Genomic DNA, 21,656 nt, shown 5'->3' with positions numbered 1-21,656 from the left:
TTCCACTCCCCAAAATGCTTTCATTTCAATTCTTATCAAGTAAGATAATCTAAAAGAGTTTTCATATACGTCGTAGGGACAGAAATGTACCTTCACTGCTTTGCCTCCTGTTCTTTGACATAGTACAGCAGTTCCCCCTTATCCACCGGGGATATGTTCCAAGACCCTCAGTGGATGCCTGAAACCACTTATAGTACCAAACCCTATACACACACACACACACTCTCACTCACTCACACGCATGCACACACACACATACACACACACACACACACACACACACTTTTTTCCTGTACATACAAACCTATGATAAGGTTTAATTTATAAATTACGCACAGTAAGAGATCAACAGTAATAACTAATAATAGAACAATTATAACAAATATACTGTAATAAACGTTACATGAATATGGTCTTTTTTCCTCTCTCTCAGAATACCTTATTGTACAAATGTAATGCCTTTTCCATGATAACTAAGCACCAGTCACACAGTGTGGCTGTAACTTCTGCAGTCTGAAGTGTGGCAGCACTTCTTTACAATTTCACGGATAGAAGATTCATTCTTATTGTAAATCTCAGCAACTTCAGCGTACGATTTCTTTTCCTTTCCTTATTAAACCAAGAACTTCCACCTTGTCGCTTAAAGGAAGCGTTTTACAGCTTCTTTTTGGCATATCTGAATTGCCAGTATCACTACTCTCGTGTTTTGGGGCTATTAAGTAAAATAAGGGTTACTTGAACACAAGCACTGCAATACAATGCAGTCGATCAGATAACCGAGATGCTCCTAAGTGACTAATGTATGAGATACGCTGGACAAAGGGATGGTTCATGTCCTGGGCAGGACAGAGCCAGAGTGTGTGAGATTTCAGCACATTACGCAGAACAGTGCAAATTTAAGGCTTATGAATTTTTAATTTCTGGAATTTTTCATCTAATATTTTTGGACTTCAGTTGACCATAGGTAACTGAAACTGGGGAAAGCAAAACTGCAGGTAACGGGGGACTACTGTATGTTCTTTGACATAGTATCAGTGAAGTCTCTAGAAGTTTAGTGACCTGGGGTATAAGACACCTCTTATAAGCAAAGAAAAATTGTTCCACTTGCACAGCCCACAACTAAGAAGAGACATAAGTACTTGTTGGGCCTTTTTGGATTTTGAAAGCAGCATCTACCAACTGAGGTGTGATGCTCTGGCCCAGCTGCCCATTATGAATGAGGCCTAGAGCATAAACCGCTCTGCACAATCCCCAAGCTCAGATGCAAGGTACCCTGCTCTTCTGGCCTTATGACTAAATGACCAAATGCTATTCAAACTGTCTGTGGCAGAATGATTGTTATATAGAATTAAGTACTACAGTACCATAAGAAATACTAAAGAAATAAAAATTTTAACACTAAAGAATGTTTAAGCCGTTAAGTAGATTGAAGATTGGTCTCCAAAATATTAAATGACCCATTTTCTACTTTGAAGCAAGTACGTATCTAAATGACCCATATCAAATTATTATCTATTTATTTAACTTAGCAATTTTGTTCAAATTTCACAGGGGTGGACTCTCTGAGTTTTTATTTTGCATACCAGATTCATGTATCTCTGGAATAAGTGAATATAATCTTATGACCTAAAAAGATAATCATAAGTAGCACATGTTCATTAAAGAGTTGCAAATAATATGTAGTCTACAGATCATCTTGATTTAAAATGAGAATTTAATTAGACTATGAATTAAAACCAAAATTATAAAGCAGAGTAGGCGGTGGCATGGAGATTGAAATGTTTACCTCCATTCTAAGTGGCAGCTTTATCATACCACCACCAGCAAGATCTTATTCTTCATAATAAGAGAAAGTCTAGGCAAGCAATACTTGAACTTCCCAACATAATTTCTCTATGCAAGAAAGTACTGTGAAACAATAAAAACATGGAAACCAATCTAGAGTGTGGTTAAGTAAACTGCAGCAATGATTGTGAACTAAAAACAAGTGAAGAGCCAAATATGGATTGAGTGATAAGAAAATTTGCTTGAGCCACATATCAGTGATGGTCTGCATATCTTACAATGACTTCTTTGCTCCGTTGACAAATGGTTGACTACTGTTGGATTTAAAATTTTGCGTCTTTTTAATTTTTTGGTTATAAGTATAGCATTATAAGAAAAGTTATCAATTCTATGTAATATTTCACTTATTCACTGGAGAGCACTTTTTCTCCCAACAAAATGTATTCTGACCCCAGAATAACACTGTTATTTTTCTCTGATGCTTATGTGTATATGTGTTATTCCTTCAGGTAGAAAGGCTTTGGTTATCTAGTGCTACTTAACAAATGACAAATTATTAGCAAAAACAGTAACAATTATTTATTAGTCTTATCCTCTATCTTTCTGGCTAGGCAGTTGACTTATGGGGTTTTTCAGGCAGCTGCAATCTGACAGCACCTGGGGCTGAAGTCATCTCAAAGTCCACCTCTGTTAAGTGTCTGGAGGCTGCTGCTTCCTGCAAGCTAAGATTGCACTGGGAGCTCTCAGTTAGAACACCTACATGTGGTTTCTTCATGTGTCTGAGACCTCCACACATCACAGCAGCTGGACTCCAAGGGTGGGTGTCTGAGACAGAAAGGCAGATGGAAGCTGTGTTACATTTATGAATTAGTCTCAGAAGTCACACACCTGGACCTCATTTTAAAATGACATTCTAACCATATCTCCTTGCCCTAGATTCCTTATGCCTCCTCCATGTCCCACTATCAAAAAGGGCTCGGCAAATAAAAATTTTGATTAATAAATAAGTGAACTCAATGTTTTGATTCCTGTAATTATATTTGCCTAAGGCTTATGTTACTCTTTCGATATCTATAATTTTCGATCGTAAACTTTTTAATTTAAAAAGATACATTATGAAATGAAGTTTAATTGGGTATTTTACTTTACTTAGCTTTAATAATTAAAAGATAGAAGTTGAAAAAAAACAGAGTTGAATCCCATTATGAAGCAGATACCAGGCCCATGATTAACAAGGCCATATAGAATTTGTCAGGATATAACGGAAGGCTGTACTCTGCACTGTACCAGGAAATAAAATTTAATATTTGGAATAATCAACTTCTCTGGAAAAACTAAGGACTTATTTTGGTTTTACTGCAGTTCAACTTACTAAATGGCTTTCAAATATTAAGTAGACTTTTTAATTTAGATCACTTGTTTACATAATGTACTTTCCATCATGTTCAAGGTCCTCAGATGTGCTTGTATCTGTTGTTCACAGCTCTAGGGTCCTGGTTGAGGGAGCGAGGGGGGACTGAAGTTCAGCCTGTCCTCTGTCTACCAAGTCACATACCTTTAGCACCAGCGTGCTCAGAGTACGTTCATGAGCTGCTCTTTTGAATTTGCATTAAAATGACGCCATATGGTTTAGTAGAGTCCCTGGTATGAGACATGATGTTACAGCAATTTCCTTCAAAGAAAATGGTATAATAAAAAGGCCACTGGAGTCTCGGCATAAAAAACAGATGCAGTGTGAATCCTGGCTCTGCCGCTTACAGTACGGTGACTTTGCGAAAGTGATGCAACTTCTCTGAGCTTCAGGTTCCCCACAAATACAATGAAAATATCAATTCCTATTTTTCAGAGCTGATGTGAAGAACAGAGCTAATACATGAGAAGCATGAAATACAGTGTCTTACAGAGTAGAAACTATTTAAATAGAATCCATAATAAATTCTAAGAGAAGTTCTGTCATTGAGCTTTAATCCTTGGTTCTGTGATTGGTTTTTGATAGATACAGTTCTATTTTAGGTATGTAATTACATAAATCACTGGTTAAAGTCACAATAGGAAGAATAAAAGAAAGTAGTATGTTATAATTCAGTTCAGGAAAAACACTTCTGAACAAAACATTCCTAAGGATTTGTGTAAGAACTGATCAGTTTGAATTTTCAAAACTTAGTTTTCTAAATCCCTCAGCAGTTTGGGGGATTGGTTTCAGGACCCTCCCCCTCATAATACCAAAATCCATGGACACTCAAGTCCTTTATATAAAACGGCATAATAACTGAATATAGCCTATGCACATCCTCCTGTATACTTTAAATCAACTCTAGATTACTTATAATAGCTAATGCAATGTAAATACTATGTAAATAGTTGTCAGAGCATGAAAAATTCAAGTTTTGCTTTTTAGAACTTTCCTGAACTCCTTTTTTTTTTTTTTTTTTAATATTTTTGATCTGTAGTTGGTTGAACCTGCTGATGCTACACCTGTGGATATTGGAGGCTGGCTGTAGTTCTCAAAATCTAGCTTCTTGGCACAGAAGGAATTGTCTTGTAAGATCACATCCTGTGATAACCTCCATTAGGCAAGAGCCTAGTCCAGTGGCAAGATCCAGGTAGCTCCTGGTTCAACCCCACTTTTGATTAGCCACACCTTGCTCGAAATGCAACGGATTCATCAGAAAGATAAGACTCATGGCTAAAAATAAAGATTAAGTTAAAATAACAGCATCGATAAGATATATGCTTCTATTGCATACAGGCAAAAAAACCTCTCAAATGTGTGTTTAGAACATAATCCGACTGAATCACTGCCTCTTTCAATGATGTACCTCCAATTATCGTCATTGGCTTCAAATCTTAAATAATTAGAACTATCTCACAATGGAAATTACATGGCTATCTATTTCTTAATAAACAAAAGTTGATTTAAAATCTTCCTCAAACAAATTACGTGTATGTCTCATAGATGACTACAATTTAAATAGCTGCACAATGCAGCCCCCAAAACACAAAGTCCTAAAGTCCTTACCAGAGCATTTAAAGTGCTGTTTTGTCTCTCCTAGCTCATCGTGTGTACCTGCTTCCCTTGCTTATAGGCTCTGGCCATGCCAGTCTTTCAGGTCTTCACAAATATGTAGCCATAGGACCCTTGTACAGCTGTTCCCTCTCTCACTAATGTGTTTCCTCCTGCACTTTGCCTATATCATGTCTCCGCTTAAATCTCCACTCACAAAGATGCCGTCTCTGACACAGGATTAACAACTTAATCACTGTGAGCTTTTGTCATAACTCTCATTGCAAATAGAATCATGTATTTACTCTCTGATTACTGGTGTTTCTCCATGCCTCTTCCCACTAAGCCACATTTATTACCTTTATATGTCTAGTGCCAAGCAAATAGCAGGTCCCTCATAAATATTTGTTAAATGAATCAACAGTTATATAAGGAGATACAAAACCGTAAAAGTTTGAACATTTACAAATCAACACAAAGGGTCTGAAGAAAATCTTCACGAATAAATACAGCATCCATATGGAAGAAAAATAAGAAAATAGATGAATTTTTCAAAAATAATGAAGCATGATCTCCTCAAAGTAAATAAAGTAATAAACACCCTATAACCAACTATGTATATGCATGGCTGCTCATTACATCATTGCTTAAAGCAATAAAAAATAACAATTACTTAAATGGCTAATTTAATCTGAAAAAAGTTAATGCAAAGAATCATGCCTCACCATTAAGAATGGGTGTAGATTTGGGTTTATTACCAAGGAGAGTTGTTCAGGATATATTTATAACCGAAAAGCTAGTATAACCATTGTGCCTCATATAATTCCATTGCAAGGGGTAGAGGCAGGAGTGACAAAATACAAATAGGAAACATGTTTGAACAACAGAACTACAGGTGATTTTTCACTCTTTATTGATATTTTTTGCCTATGGTTTCTATAATTTTCTATGAATACTGGATAGAGAGAGAAAGATTGATTTTAGGCATGTATGTCTTTGGCACATTTCTCTTTTTGCTGCATGTTTTTCTGCACAATTTGATCTCTTTAGATGTGTGCCTTCTCTCCTGAAGCACTTTACCAAGTATACTGAGACACAATGTTTACCCTCAAGGATTTCAGAGTCATACTGATGATAAAGCTATCTATATAAGGGATTTTTGTTGTGTGCAATGAATCCAAGATATCTGATACAGAGGCAGTGAGAGAAAGGAGTCTCTCCAGAGAACAGTGCTTAGTTTCTCAGATAACTTCCTCCCTCCTCTGCTTCTTACCCTACAGTGGTGCCTGCATATAAAGAGGGAGGGTGTAGTTTATGTGACTTTGGTGGAGACAAAAGTAGGTCTTCTGATCACTGGGTGATGAATTTTGTACACCTATGAGACTTTACATCTCTAGCAGAAGTCTGCAGCTGGTATAACTCAAAGACATTTCCTTTGGCTCAGGAATACCTCCAGATTTGCCACTAAAGGACCTCAACCATATCTCCCTCATTTGGGATCACAGACTTCTCTGTGTTCCTAGTATCCACTCCCTCCCCTTGGCTTTGCTCAGGTGACTACTTCTTTGCCTTCAACCCAGAGTCATTTTATTGTTAATGGGTCCCCTTAGCAGGTTCTTCATTAAGATACTAGCTACTTCTGCAAGATTGCCACAGGGAAACCAAGGGTAGCTGAGAAAGCTGAGCCTCACAGCTCCACCTGTAAAAGCGTGTAGCACTAACACATTTGACTTAACGAAGCAGAGCCCCTGATTGGGCAGCTTTTCAGGAGGCCACATCCCAGACTCACAAATGAGAAGGCAAGAAAGCCCTTATTTATCAGATATGCCTCTCCTTATCTTTAGTCTTTACAATCAACATTTTAAGCTTTAAAATGTGAATATTCTATTTTAAAAATTAAAAGAAATTGTAGATCACAGCTATTTGTTGAAAAGATATTAAGAGGACATAATCTTGCTGTTATACAAACTTCCTCATTGCAAGTACTAAGCAAATTACTGTTCCTTTCTGTGAGATACAAAAGAGAAAGTTGCTATAATACAATAAGTAGGGTCCAAAACATGAAGATGCAGAATTGCAGTACTGTGAAGTTACTGAAATAACCACAGCAGACCTGGGCAATTAGTTGACCTTGGATTCTAAAGGCTCTTCACAATCCAAATCCAACTTTGTTCCGGCTGCAGTTTAGAATCACCTGGTGGCTTTTTTTTTTTGAGAAAAGCTGGGTGACATCTTTGTTGCTTTGGGGGTCAGGGAGTGAGGGCTGTGTTCAAGAGCTCTTGGTGGGGCACGTCTGCCTCCTCTTCACCGTCACCGGCGTCTGCTGTGCAGGATGGCGCTGGCTCTGCGGTTGGAGACTATGCTCAGATACCAAAGGTACTTGATTTTGCAGATTATGTTCTGGATACTGCTGAGGGTGGCAGGGGAGTTCTTGTTGATGGTGGTCTGCATGTAGGAGGTGGTGGGCTTTGTAAGGCCAGATCTCCACTTCACCACCTCCAGGACACTTCTGCCACCTGCTGCCGGCTCCACGCCACAGTCTTGTGGTCCATCAGCCGGTTGTAATGGAAAGAATTGTGGACCTTCAGATTATTGGGGTGGGTGCCCTATATCTGTTTGTTCTTCTTGATCCGGAAATTGGAGCAGTTCCACAGGACCATTCACTGCAAATGCGTGGACTTGGAGGCAGCTCCTCTCCCAGCGGCAGCCAGAAAAGGAAAGTGATCAAACATTCATGAAGATGTTTATGGGGCTTGTGGCCGGCCAGTGTAATTTGAAGGACAGGGACAATAATCCTAAGAATCTTCTGGTCAGTTAGCATCCAATTAGGGTTGACAGAAAAATACCAGATGCCCAATTAAATTTGAACTTCAGATAAGTGACAAATAAGTTTTGTATTTGTATGTTGTATTTGTATTCGGATGTACATAAGTTTTGTATGTCCAAATACTGCATGGACATACTTACACTAAGTAATTATTTGTTATTTATCTGAGATTCAAATTTAACAGGTTATGCTGTATTTGTAAGCATTAAATCTTCAACCTATATCCAATTCATTAGCCTTGTCAAGGAAACTGAGCCTGGAGAACACTGGAGATCCCTCTTTAACAAGACAGAGCTGCCTGCTTTTTCTCCTTCTCACATCCTACCTGCTTCACAAAATAAGAACATTAGCCTACTCCCAGCCCTCATTTTCAGGAGGTGGCAGGGGACTGGAACCAATGACAATACATCTTAATCCATGTTACTGTTATGAAAGTTATAGCAGAGTTTTATGGTATAAACAATCTGATGATCTCAGAAGCACAGGGAACAAAGGGTACTGCTGAAAGAAAGACTTCATTTAAAATTAAAGCTAAGCATGCTCCATTTCTTTTTATGGTGATTATAGTTCCTTACATATTCTTTCATTCAAAACTAAAAGGGGTGGGCTTCCCTGGTGGCGCAGTGGTTGAGAGTCCGCCTGACGATGCAGGGGACACGGGTTCGTGCCCCGGTCCGGGAAGATCCCACATGCAGCGGAGCGGCTGGGCCCGTGAGCCATGGCCACTGAGCCTGCGCGTCCGGAGCCTGTGCTCTGCAACGGGAGAGGCCACAACAGCGAGAGGCCCGCATGCCACAAAAAAATATAAATAAATAAAAAATAAAAGGGCAAAAGTCCCTTCAAGTCATTTGGCAGTTTAATATTAAGATATTATTTAATCTTCTAAAAGGTAATCTTAACAGCAGGGCATGTGATAACCACAAAGCCTGTAAATCATATCTAGTTTAGAAAATTGAATTTGCTCATGTAAACTTGAAATGAGCTCACTAGCCTTGCAGTAATCAAATGACTATGCCATAAACAAACACACCAGCACTGACCTCCCCACACACGCAGTGTGTTCCTTTTTAAAGCATTTAAGTCTTTGGTCTAACTTGCTCCTTGAAGACCTGCTTGTAATAAATATTGCTTGAAATCTTATCCAATTCTTATCCACAGTACGTGAAACTCCAGTCTTCTCACAGGACTTAATCCTAATTTTTTTTTTCAAATTAGATATTTCCTAAGGATACCTATGTTATCTCCTTTTTCTCTCTTCTTCCATCTTCCCATAATCCTCAGAAATGGAAATTGGCTTTCCCTTTTAATTCTAAGTTATGATTTCCTTCTACAGTCTTGATGTACTAGGCAAATGGGTATCTTGTCTACACTGTGGCTCAAACTATGAGATGAGTCTTCATTGCTTGATCCTAGATATTCTTTGAAGGAAAGGAAAAAAAGGAAAAGGATCTGGAAAATCTACCCAAGTTCAATAATGCCACTATATATACTTTTAAATACCACTGTAGTTTTCTATACATTCTTTCCTTAATAGGCCCTATTTCTTTCTTTTATAAATCTTCATTCTTCTCCAAAGTAACAGATCTCTCAGGCAGAAAAGGGCCAAGGATAAAAGTTCACAAAGGCAAATAAGAAAATCACATTAAGGATTTTAAAGCGTCACTGCTGTTACATCATCAAGGAAGAGAAGAAAAATTTTAAATATTTAAAAAAGCTATGTTTTATATAAATACTTAAATTTTAAATATTTAAAAAAGCTATTTTTTAAAGAGACAACAGACTTCCTAATTGGCATCAGTATATCCATGAACTGCAAACTTAATTTCCTATTTCCCCTGCTTTGGACACTATGTGGACTTAAAAATGAAAAGTATTTGCAAACTGTTTTTTAGAACTTAACCACTTTGTAAGTAGATGGACTTCTGTATTTAATAATGTAAACAACCTTTAAAGCAAATCCAACGTATATATTCCTATCAAGGCTACTTTGAGAACTTGTGGGCTTACTCTGATGAAAACGAGTCAAAGTTATGATCTACTCAAAAGAAAATAAAACAGAGAAAAAATGATAGAAGTAACAGTTTAATAGCGTTTCACTGAACAGCTGGACCAATTCCGAAACTTTTCTCAATATATTCAAATGAGAATCTCATTAACAAGGCAAAGAATTCTGGGAAGATAAGTGGATCTTAAAACAATTTCAAGAAACAATATACAATTAAGCTGCCATATGTGTTTCCTTTGTATGAGTGATACACCATATATAATGAGGTAGGGGCTACAACACTTAACAGACTTTTTATTTTTACCATGAAAGTCTTCCAGACATTCTAAGGGATGTTAAAATTAGTCTGGAAGAATATCTACTTCTCTTGAAAGTTGCCATTATTGGCTTTGAGAAGGATATTCCTTCACTACTAGGCACTGAAGCATATACCATCAGTCATGATGAATTACTATCTCATCTGTTGTCCCTTTTTAGGTTCAAGCAAAGGAAAAGAGTGACAAATTCTAATTGGTGAAACAAGCGATCAGATTTAAGCCAAGTATTTCAAATTTGTGCCTAGATGGCTTTTGACTACAAACGAAAGTAAACTTTTGCAAATACAGAGTCTTGCTGTGCTTCTATCCACTCCACAAGTGTTTCCATATATTCATTTACTCAACAGATATATATATATATATATATATTAACTGCCTACTGTGAGCCAGGAATGCTTACAGAGACAAGGAATGCAAGAGTAACGTTTCACTTTATGGAACAATCCACCCAACAATATCAGAATACCCATTCTTTTTAAACATATGGAAAAAAGAGCAAAAATTACAAGGTATAATGGAGATCACAATTCACTGGAGGGGGAGAGTGGATAGACAAACTGACAAGTACATAAATTCTCTGGGAAAATTAAAGAAGTAAGGGAGATCGTGTTGTTGGTGGGTGGCTGGGTGGGTGCGCTGAGTGCAATTTTAAGTATGACAGAAAAGGAAGGCTGCACTGAGAAAAAGACTTCCAGAAGTCTGAAGTATGTGAGTGAACAATCCACAGTGAAGAACGTACCTGACAGAGGATACAGGAAGTACAAAATCCTTGAGATGGTGTGCACCAAATGTTGAAGAGGAAGTGAAAAATGGGAATTCTTGTACATTGTTGAGGGAATGTGTTATAATCACTTTGACAAAAGTCTTTCGTTTCCTTATAAAACTAGGTATATATCTACCCTGTAACCCAGCAGTTCTCATCCTAGATGTGATCAAGAGAAACAAAAACATACATCCACAGAAGGATATATACAAGAATGTTCAAAGCAGCTGTATCCATAGTAAAGCAAAACTGGAGAAAACACATATGTCCATCAACTGGTGAACGGATAAAAAATAATCTGTGGTATAGTCATATAATGAAATACTATGCAGCAATAAAAATGAACACGCAAAACATGCAAAAACATGAATGAAACTCAAAACCTATGCTGAGTAAAAGAAGCCTTGTCCAAATTATTTCATTTATTTTAAGTTCTAGAACAATAAAACTAATCTATGAGGGGGGCTAATGGGAATTATTATCAGGGAATAGCGTTAAAGGTTGACTAGGAACATTTCTGTGGTGATAATAACATTTTATGTCTTGATAGGGGTTTAGTTGCCCAGTTGTATGCAACTGTCAAAACTCATTGAAAGGCATAATAAATTTAATATTTCCTTGTAGGTTTTTTTTTTAACATCAAAAGAAAAGATTTTTAAAATGCTAATCAGATACTGACATCAAGCTAATGATATTCATGCTGAAGTGTTTAGGAGTGAAGGGTGCTGGTGTCTGCAACTTGTTTTGAAATATATGTAAAACAAGATGAATGATAGATTAATAACCAGATGAACTGAGTATGTGGTATGTCTAGAAATGTTAATAAAAGAATCTAGCTAGTGGATGTATGGATTTTCAAGGTAAAAATTCTTTCAACTTTTACATAAGTCCAATATTTTCATAATAAAGTACTGAAGCACCTACGGTGTGCCCTACTGGGGGGGGGTGTCTCTTTGGTCCAGCTGGGCTAGAAGCTAGCTCTGCTGAGCTTTCCAGCTGCTCTGTAATCAATGCACATGCACACAGGGGCTAGGAACAGGGGAGCTGCTGGCCCAGAAGAGGATGGGGAAGACACTCAGAAGTTTGGGCTCAGAGAAAACTGTATTCACTCTGTTCATCTATTTCATTAAGCAACGTTGGGCATTAGTGGGCTGGCACCAGAACCAGTGCCAGGAGTTGTTAATTACTAGCATCCTTCATACTTCCTTGATGCCTCCAGGAAGACCGAGCAGACTTATCAAACACTTTTAGACTATTTACAGCTGCTAGTCATTTTTCTGAGACTTCTACATGTACTAAGGCATCTAATCCCCACAGTAAGTCTATATAGTAAGTTCAGATATTTATAGACAGACAAACTGAGGCACAGAGAGGTAAAAGATGTAAAGCTAGTAAAGTCAGAATTCAAACTCAAGTGGTCTGACCCCAGATTCTCAGCCTTTCATTGCAACTCTAAGCTCCCTTGCAGTTGAGATACTTTTAAGTATTAATCACTGCTCCAGGCCCATTTTACAAGGCTTTTCCTGAAATCTTCACTACAAACTTGCTGGAGTGATACGGTATTCTCACTCAATTTTTTCAGTGAGGGAAAAAATATCTGTTCTATGTTGTTCAAGTGAAGGAACTGGGAATCCAATGAACACCGTATTTATTTATTTATTGTTGCTATTTTATTTTCTCCATCTGTCATTCAGTTATGCAACAAATATTTTTTGTACACATATTCTGAGTTGAGAATATCAGGATGAACAATCAGATATAGTCTCTGCTCTTGGAGCTCAGAGTCCAACAGGGGAAAAGGATAACATAGAAGTGATTGGATAAAAGAATTTCAGCACATATGTACCACAGCAAATGAAATGGGATAAGTTACTGGATGGTATTTGGAGGGTGGGCAGCTTTAGCTGGGCTGGACAGGCAAATCCTCTCGGAAGCAATTGCTTTAAAGCTGAGGCCTGAGAGATGAAAAGGAACTGGCCTATGTGAAGAAATGAGAGGAAAATGTTCCAGGCAGAGGGACCAGCAAGGACAAGGTCATGGGGGCAGGAAAGTACTTGGTGTGTTCAAGTAATGAGAAGTTCAGGGTGGCTGGGACATTGTGTGTGTGTGTGTGTGTGTGTGTGTGTGTGTGTGAGTGAGAGAGAGAGAGAGAGAGAGAGAGAGAGAGACAGGCAGCAGGGGGGGTGAGGGAATGAGGCCACAGAGACAAACAAAAGTCATATCAGGTAGAGCCTTTACAGATAAGCATTTTTTTTTAATTTTACTCTAAGCTGGTAGGAAGCCCTTGAAGGTATAAATACAAGGAAAAAAATGGAAAAAGAAAAGAAACATCAAGGGGACAAAATTAATAAGAGACAAGAAAGGAAGAAGTAGTAAAAATAGGTTGGATAAACAATGATGAGACAAGTTCTACTGGCCTCTTTGGACCGTCATCATTTTAACTGTGAGAGTAACAAGAAATCATTGACTATTTCTGAAAATAGCAATAATATGATCTGACATACATCTCACAAGGTCCATTCAAGATGTTGTTTGACTAAAACTGTGGAGTGGGATAGGGTGTGTAGGGGAAGTACAAAAAACAGAGCAGAGCGAAGGCTATTACAAAGATGTAAGCAAAAATGATGACAACTTAGACTAGCATGGTAGTAGTGGGGTGGTGAGAAGTAGTAGAGTTTTGTATTAATCAGAAGATTGAACCAACAGAATTGCAGATGCATTTTTCTAAAGTTTTTAGTTACAATTATCCCAGCTTAGCTGGAATAAGAATCTTGTGTTTCTATTTTTATTCCCTACAAAATGTTTTCTAATTTCCCTTTTGATTTCTTCTTTGGCCCATGAATTAGTTAGAAGTGTGTTGTTTAATTTCCAAATATGTAGATATTTTCCAGATAGCTGTCTATTATTTTCAATTCCATGCTACTGTGGTTTGTGAACATATTGTTAACGATTTTAATCTCCTTGCATTTATTCAGATTTGCTTTATATCTCAGTATAGGCTTTATCTTTATATGCTCTGTGCATGTTTAAAAAGAAGCTGTAAAAATAGATAGATAAATAAATAACTAATTAGGTTTCTACCTAACATTAAAAAATAGTAATAATAAAAACTAAAAAGAAGCTGTGTTCTGATATTGTTGGGGGACTGCTCTATAATGTAAGTTAGGTTAATTTCTTTGAAATGCTTTCTGTCTTCTATATCCTTACTAACAATTTGTCTACTTATTTTATCAATTATCCAACACAATTTTAATTTATACATTTTTTTTTTAATTCCTGTCAGGTTTTGCCTTCACTTATGCTCTGAAGATCATCTAATTTGACCTTCTCAAGTAATCCATCCATTTATATATTCCTTCTAAACCTTGCATGATGAATTTTTCGTCTATACTTGATCAGTTCCAACATGCTCTGGGATCTACCATCTTGAAATACATACACTCCCTTTATTTCACATTTATAATCAAAAGACTTCCCCATCTTCTATTGCCCTTTGATAACTAAACATCTCGAAAGAGTTGTCTATATACAACGGTTCAAGTTCTTCTGCTTCTATTCCCACTACAACATATTCTAATCTAATTTTATCAGCACTTTGGGCAGAATGTGCTTTTACCAAGTTCACCAAGTATCTGAGAAGGCCAAATCCAATAAGCACTTCTCTATTTTTGTCTTAGACTCTTAGCTACATTTGACACTATCAGGCACTCTTTCTTTTTTGTTAAATTGAGGTATAATTTACATAGAGTCAAATGCACAAATCTTAAGTGTACAGTTCAATGAGTTTTGACAAATATAAACAAAGACACTGAACTACTGATATTTCTATACACTCCAGAAAGTCATCTTGTATTCCTTTCTAGTCAATCTTTCCATTTCTGGAAACAACCACTGTACTCATTTCTATCATTAGAAATCTGCTTTACCCATCCTTGAAACTTACATAAATGAAATAATATAATATGTAATCTATTGTGTCTTATTTCATTCACTAATGTTTTTGAGATTTATGTACGTTTTGTCTATAAGTCATATTTTTTTTATTGCTAAGTGTATTCATTTTCTATTGCTGTGTAACAAATTACCACAAACTTAATGGCACAAGACAGCATTCATTTATCATTTCACAGTCTCCATGGGTCAGGAGTTGAGTCACAACTTAGCTGAGTACTCTGCTCAGAGTTTCACAAGGCTGAAATCTAGATGTGTCAGCTGGGCTACATATCCTTCAGAAGCCAGGGTCCTCTTCCAAGCTCAATTGACTGTTGGCTAAACTCAGTTCTCTGTGGTTATAGGACTGAGTTTCCATTTTCCAATTGACTGTCAGCCAGGGTCTGCTATCAGCTCCTTGAGGATCTTGCAATTGCTTGCCATATGGATCTCTCACAAATCTCAAAATATGGAAGCTTATTTCTTCAAAGCCAACAGGAGAACATCTTTATATCTTCAGAAAGAGCCCAGTCCTACTTTTAAATGTTTTGACCTGATTAAAGCAGAACACCTGGGAAGATTTCCTTTTTAACTCAAAATCAGCTGATATGAAATATTAATTACACCTACAAAAATCCCTTCACCTATCCACAAGATACAATCTAATCACAAGCGTGAGATCCCATCATATTCACCTGAGCTGCCCATACTCAAGGGGAGGGGACTATTCAGGGCAAGTGTATCAGTAGGTGGGAATCTTGGAGTTCATCTTAGAATTCTGCCTACCACATTAAATATTTTGTATACCACAAATTTATATTTTTTTCCTATTGGTGGTTACCTCAACTTTAATTTTTTGGCTACTATGAATAAACTTGCTATGAACATCTACGTTTTCTGTGGACATATTTTTCATTTCTCTTGGGTAAATATCTAGTAGTAGAATCACTGGGTCATAGAATAAGCATATGTTTAACTTTACAAGAAAGTTCCTATCAGTTCTCCAAAGTAACTGAATCACTTTATATCCTGTCCAGGAATGTATGAGAGTTCTGGTTCCATGTTTTCACCAGCATTTGGTACTGTCAATCACAAAATTTTGCCATTCTAATGAGTATGAAGTGGTTGTGGTTTTAATCTGTTTTTCCCTAGTGATTAATGATATTAAGCATCTTATTATATGCTCATTGGTCATTAGAACATTTTTGTGAAGTATCTTGTGCCAATATTATGAAGTCTTCCCAATATTTTAAATTGGACTGTTTGCCTTTTAATTACCAAGTTGTAGAGCTTCTTTTTATTCTGCAAGTTCTTTGTCAAGTATATAAATGGTTAATGTTTTTTCCTGGTCTGTGGTTTGCTTATTCAATCATTAATGGTGTCTTTTGAACAACAGATGCTTTAATTTTAATTAAGTCCAATTTATCACTTTCTTTTACTTATAAATGTATTGTATTATGCTGCAGGCTAAAAAATATTACCTAAGCCAAACTTGTAAAGATATATTCTTATATTTTCTTCTATATGTTTAGAGCTTTAGCTTTTTTCTTTTGGTCTGTGATCTTATTTGAATTAAATTTTATATAATGAGAGCTAGAAATCAAAGTTCCTTTAATTTATTCTTTGCAATATGGCTATCTGGATGTTTCAGCATCCTTTGTTGAAATTATTTCCTATTCTGTCTTTCTTGAAACTCTTATCTCTTATTTCTAAATATATATATATATATTTTTTCTTCAGGAATCAGCCAAAACCTCTCTTTTATAACACTCTCTTCTTATATGATTTTGCCTTTTTCCATGACTATCAATGAAATCTAAATACTGATGATATCTAAATGTATATCTGCATTTGAGTACTTTCCCCTGGGTATCCAGATAAGTCAATTCAACTGTCTGTTTGACATTGTCCCTCGAATGTTTCCAAGGCATCTTAAATTCAACATAGCGAAAAACACTCTTAATTTCCCAAATAACAGAACAGTTCCATCCACATAACTTTTCCTCATTTCCACAAATATTATGACTTTGCTCTCTGAAATATAAAATTATGCTTAACTCATTTCTTTCCTTATCATCCTCGGCCAATAAGAGTAAACCTTCAATTTTTTTCCCCAAATCATCTGAAATCCAGCTAATTTTTAAGATCTGCTCTATCTCTTCAATACCCACACACAACTATCTCTCACCTGGACTGCTACAGCAGCCTATTAACAAGCTCTCTTCTTCACTTATGCCCATCTCTAATCTATTCCTCTCAAAGCAGCCAAAGTGATCATTTTAAAATACATATTGTATTATATAACTCCCCTGCCTAAAATACTTCAATAACATTTACTCAATGAACTAAATAAATATGTATTAATCATTTACTGTGTCTCAAGCACTGTTCAAAGCACTGGGGATATAATGGTAATTACAAAAAGACGTGGTTCCAGGACATATTTAAAGTGATGAAAGGGAAAAACCTACAGCCAAGATTACTCAACCCAGCAAGGATCTCATTCAGATTTGACAGGGAAATTAAAACCTTTACAGACAAGCAAAAGTTAAGAGAATTCAGCACCACCAAACCAGCTTTAAAACAAATGCTAAAGGAGCTTCTCTAGGCAGGAAACACAGAGAAGGAAAAGACCTACAATAAAAAACCCAAAACAATTAAGAAAATGGTAATAGGAACATACATATCGATAATTACCTTAAATGTAAATGGATTAAATGGTCCCACAAAAAGACACAGACTGGCTGAATGGATACAAAAACAAGACCCATATTCATGCCATCTACAAGAGACCCACTTCAGACCTAGGGACACATACTGACTGAAAGTGAGGGGATGGAAAAAATATTCCATGCAAATGGAAATCAAAAGAAAGCTGGAGTGGCAATTCTCATATCAGAAAAAATAGACTTTAAAATAAAGACTATTACAAGAGACAAAGAAGGACACTACATAATGATCAAGGGATCAATCCAAGAAGAAGATATAACAAATGTAAATATTTATGCACCCAACATAAGAATCCTCAATATATAAGGCAAATGCTAACAGCCATAAAAGGGGAAATCGACAGTAACACAATCATAGTAGGGGACTTTAACACCCCACTTTCACCAATGGACAGATCAACCAAAATAAAAATAAATAAGGAAATACAAGCTTTAAAAGACATATTAAACAAGATGGACTTAATTGATATTTCTAGGACATTCCATCCACAAACAACAGAATACACTTTCTTCTCAAATGCTCATGGAACATTCTCCAGGAAAGATCATATCTTGTGTAACAAATCAAACCTTGGTAAAGTTTAGAAAACTGAAATTGTATCAAGTACCTTTTCCAACCACAATGCTATCAGACTAGATATCAATTACAGGAAAAAAAATTGTAAAAAATACAAACACATGGAGGCTAAACAACATGCTATTAAATAGAGATCACTGAAGAAATCAAAGAGGAAATCAAAAAATACCTAGAAACAAATGACAATGAAAACACGACAACCCAAAACCTATGGGATGCAGCAAAAGCAGTTCTAAGAGGGGAGTTTATAGCAATACAATCCTACCTCAAGAAACAAGAAACATCTCAAATAAACAACCTAACTTTACACCTAGAGCAATTAGAGAAAGAACAAAAAAAAAAAACCCACAGTTAGCAGAAGGAAAGAAATCATAAAGATCAGATCAGAAATAAATGAAAAAGAAATGAAGGAAACGATAGCAAAGATCAATAAAATTAAAAGCTGGTTCTTTGAGAAGATAAACAAAATTGATAACCCATTAGCCAGACTCATCAGGAAAAAAAGGGAGAAGCCTCAAATCAACAGAATCAGAAATCGAAAAGGAGACGTAACAATTGACATTACAGAAATACAAAGGGTCATGAGATATTACTACAAGCAACTATATGCAAACAAAATGGACAACCTGGAAGAAATGGACAAATTCTTAGAAAAGCCCAACCTTCCCAGACTGAACCAGGAAAAAATGGAAAATATAAACAGACCAATCACAAGCACTGAAACTGAAACTATGATTAAAATGTTCCAACAAACAAAAGCCCAGGACCAGATGGCTTCACAGGCAAATTCTATCAAACATTTAGAAAAGAGCTAACACCTATCCTTCTCAAACTCTTCCAAAATATTGCAGAGGGAGGAACACTCCAAAACTCATTCTCTGAGGACCCCATCACTCTGATACCAAAACGAGACAAAGATGTCACAAAAAAAGAAAACTACAGGCCAATATCACTGATGAACATAGATGCATAAATCCTCAACAAAATACTAGCAAACAGAATCCAACAGCACATTAAAAGGGCCACATACCATGATCAAGTGGTGTTTATCCCAGGAATGCAAGGATTCTTGAATATACGCAAATCAATCAGTGCAATACACCATATTAACAAATTGAAGGAGAAAAACCATATGATCATCTCAATAGATGCAGAAAAAGCTTTCGACAAAATTCACCACCAACTTATGATTAAAAACTCTCCAGAAAATAGGCATAGAGGGAAGTTACCTCAACATAATAAAAGCCATATATGACAAACCCACAGCCAACATCATTCTCAATGGTGAAAAACTGAAAGCATTTCCACTAAGATCAGGAACAAGACAAGGTTGCCCACTCTCACACTATTATTCAACATACTTTTGGAAGTTTTAGACACAGCAGTCAGAGAAGAAAAAGAAATAAAAGGAATCCAAATCAGAAAAGAAGAAGTAAAACTGTCACTGTTTGCAGATGACATGATACTATACATAGAGAATCCTAAAGATGCTACCAGAAAACTACTAGAGCTAATCAATGCATTTGGTAAAGTAGCAGGATACAAAATTAATGCACAGAAATCTCTTGCATTCCTATATACTAATGATGAAAAATCTGAAAGAGAAATTAAGGGAACACTCCCATTTACCATTGCAACAAAAAGAATAAAATACCTAGGAATAAACCTACCTAAGGAGTCAAAAGACCTGTATGCAAAAAACTATAAGACACTGATGAAAGAAATTAAAGATGATACAAACAGATGGAGAGATATACCATGTTCTTGGATTGGAAGAATCAACATTGTGAAAATGACTATACTACCCAAAGCAATCTACAGATTCAATGCAATCCTTATCAAACTACCAATGGCATTTTTCACAGAACTAGAACAAAAATTTCACAATTTGTGTAGAAACACAAAAGACCCCGAATAGCCAGAGCAATCTTAAGAAAGAAAAATGGAGCTGGAGGAATCAGGCTCCCTGACATCAGACTATACTACAAAGCTAGAGTAATCAAGACAGTACGGTACTGGCACAAAAACAGAAATATGGATCAATGGAACAGGATAGAAAGCCCAGAGATAAACCCATGCACCTTATCTTTGATAAAGGATGCAAGAATATAAAATGGAGAAAAGACAGCCTCTTCAATAAGTGGTGCTGGGAAAACTGGACAGCTACATGTAAAAGAATGAAATTAGAACGCTCTACAACACCATACACAAAAATAAACTCAAAATGGATTAAAGACCTAAATGTAAGATCAGACACTATAAAACTCTTAGAGGAAAACATATGTAGAACACTGACATAAATCACAGTAAGATCCTTTTTGACCCACCTCCTAGAGAAATGGAAATAAAAACAAAAATAAACAAATGGGACCTAATGAAACTTAAAAGCTTTTGCACAGCAAAGGAAACCTTAAAGAATATGAAAAGACAACCCACAGAATGGGAGAAAATACTTGCAGATGAAGCAACTGACAAAGGATTAATCTCCAAAATATACAAGCAGCTCAAACAGCTCAATATCAAAAAAACAAACAACTCAATCCAAAAATGGGCAGAAGACCTAAATAGACATTTCTCCAAAGAAAATATACAGATTGCCAACAAACACATGAAAGGATGCTCAACATCACTAATCATTAGAGAAATGCAAATCAAAACTGAAATGAGGTATCACCTCACACCAGTCAGAATGGCCATCATCAAAAAATCTACAAACAATAAATGCTGGAGTGTGTGGAGAAAAGGAAACCCTCTTGCACTTTTGGTGGGAATGTAAATTGATACAGGATCTATGAAGAACAGTATGGAAGTTCCTGAAAAAACTAAAAATAGAACTACCATATGACCAAGCAATCCCACTGCTGGGCATATACCCTAAGAAAACCATAATTCAAAAAGAGTCATGTACCACAATGTTCACTGCAGCACTATTTACAATAGCGGGGATAGGGAAGCAACCTAAATGTCCATCAACAGATGAATGGATAAAGAATATGTGGCACATATATACAATGGAATATTACTCAGCCATAAAAAGAAACGAAATTGAGTTATTTGTAGTGAGGTGGATGGACCTAGAGTCTGTCATACAGAGTGAAGTAAGTCAGAAAGAGAAAAACAAATACCGTATGCTAACACTTATATATGGAATCTAGAAAGAAAAAAATGGTTCTGAGGAACCTAGAGGTAAGACAGGAAAAAAGACATACACATAGAGAATGGACTTGAGGACACGGGGAATGGGAAGGGTAAGCTGGGATGAAGTGAGAGAGTGGCATGGACATATATAAACTACCAAATGTAAAAACAGATAGCTAGTGGGAAGCCGCTGCATAGTACAAGGAGATCAGCTCGGTGCTTTGTGACAACCTAGAGGGGTGGGATAGGGAGGGTGGAAAGGAGGGAGACGCAAGAGGGAAGAGATATGGGGACATATGTATATGTATGACTGATTCACTTGGTTATAAAGCAGAAACTAACACACCATTGTAAAGCAATTATACTCCAATAAAGATGTTAAATAAAAAAAGACATGGTTCCTAACTTCATAAATTTACATTTATCCAATATTCACACACACACACACACACACACACACACACACAGCTATAAAATGTTAACTCTGTCAAATATACAGAAGAGTAATGAATAGTGCTATGAATATCTTCAAATAGGAATTTTATATGGTTAGGAGACAAAGCAAGGCTCCTTGGGATACA

At 36.4% G+C, this 21,656-nt stretch overlaps 1 pseudogene; it reads right to left on the bottom strand.

The window, feature by feature from the left end:
* Nucleotides 1-7,058: 7,058 nt before the first annotated feature.
* On the bottom strand, nt 7,059-12,889 carry LOC114900460 (annotated as a pseudogene).
* Between the last annotated feature and the right edge of the window lie 8,767 nt (nt 12,890-21,656).

The sequence above is a fragment of the Monodon monoceros genome, unplaced genomic scaffold (genome assembly GCF_005190385.1).
Source record: "Monodon monoceros isolate NGI ecotype Baffin Bay Population unplaced genomic scaffold, NGI_Narwhal_1 Super_Scaffold_19, whole genome shotgun sequence".
Classification (NCBI taxonomy): domain Eukaryota; kingdom Metazoa; phylum Chordata; class Mammalia; order Artiodactyla; family Monodontidae; genus Monodon; species Monodon monoceros.
The sequence above is the reverse complement of the archived record's forward strand: the minus strand, read 5'-3'. Positions and strand labels throughout refer to the sequence as shown.